This window comes from Olea europaea, unplaced genomic scaffold (assembly GCF_002742605.1).
Source record: "Olea europaea var. sylvestris unplaced genomic scaffold, O_europaea_v1 scaffold3703, whole genome shotgun sequence".
NCBI classification, from domain to species: Eukaryota; Viridiplantae; Streptophyta; class Magnoliopsida; order Lamiales; family Oleaceae; genus Olea; species Olea europaea.
Window position 1 is genome coordinate 49116 of NW_019256338.1, and position 1662 is coordinate 50777.

The following is a 1662-nucleotide window of genomic DNA, read 5'->3' on the forward strand; positions in this document are numbered from 1 at the left end:
CATTGGATAATGATTGATATTATTGATTTTACACCAAATTGGTGTAATTGACTAATGAGCTCATATATTATTATTTTCATATTGCGGGCATGGGTAGGATCGAACATCTATAATTGGGGCCCATTGTTTTCCTTATTTATTCAAATAAAAGGAAGATTATGGTATAGATTACTTGCTGAATAAATATATTCACATTATTTTTTTATTTTCTTGTAGATGATCACTATTGAATATATAAATTTTACCTCGGGTGAATGGATGATTTCTGAGGATGGCCAATATTTCATGTATGTTAAAGAAGTCCATAAATGGATGACGTATCCAGAATTTTCGGGTTTCCATCACTTTGTGGGATCCCATTATTATATAGACTACTTCGAGGCCACCACTTTGACGTAATTATTTTCAAATGATTTTCCTGGAGAATAAATATGTCCCAGTGGTCTTTGATATGTAGTATAAATATTAGTAGAAATCGGTTGGTTATGGTAGCAAGATGGTGCGTAGTGCGACTTTTGCATAGTGCAACTTTTGTGTAGTGAAACTTTTGGAATGCAACTTTTGTGTATCTACTAGTCTCTAATATACTTTTTGCAATGTAACCAAGTATATAAGAAAATTTTCAATTATCTTATATTTATTGATGCTTGCCTACCCTATACTCTACAAATTGGCAAAAGTTTTCTCTCTTCACGAAGTGTACAAAATTTTGAAATCTTTATACATAGAGTTAAACGACTAAATTGGGATTGTGAGAGAGCCCCTCAACTTGTGCCTTCAACTCGGCTCTCTCCTTATTGGCCTCTTCTAGGACAGTCGAGGCAATCTTCTATAGATTATCAGAATTTTTAGCTCGCTTCGTTAATGCGTTCACCTCGAGCTAGCAAAGGTGGACTTCTGCAGTTAAGTCCTGGTTAGCTGAAGTCAATTGCTCCACTACCGACTCCAAGTCGGCATGCTTCAATTTTGAAGCCTCAAGGGCCTCTTCCACTGTAGCAACCTCGTTCTTTAACTTTTGGGCATCTATGACAGCCTCAAATGTCTTTCGCTCGAACTCCCTATTCGCTTTTTGGAGCCTCCTCATGTCCATTTACGCATTCACGAAGAAGCCCTGTGAATGAGCATGCATGGCAAGTCCAGTCCCCATCATGTCCACTGCATCACAGGTCTCGGCATAATTGGAGTACTTCTCCATCCAATACTTATAACAGAATCTTGTTGCTGATTGAACCTCAGCAGTGAGCATCTCCAAAACTTCCGAGGCAATCTCATTAGATTTGTCCCCTAGAAAACTTGAGGCCTTACCCTCTGTGATGGAAGGCCGGCTCGACTGCTTTTTCCTATGCCTCTTCAATAGGCCCCCCTTCTCCTTTGCCATCTCTTCCAGTTCTATTATCTTTAGGGCAGAAATGGGTTTTGCCTCGATGGATTTCTTCAACAACTCGTCTATGGTCGTATGGCGCTTTGGGGGAGGTGGAGGCCCTTCATTCCTAGAGATGACCAACCTCTTTTCTCTCACCTCCAGAAGGTTCGACCTTCTCCTTCCCTTTTCCCTCACCCTTCTTTTCAGGAGGAAGAGGCGGATTTCGCTTAGATAGCCAAGCCAGTTCGTCTCTTTGGTTCTTGTAAGTGCTAGAACTAGTACCAAAAAATGCTTCTTTT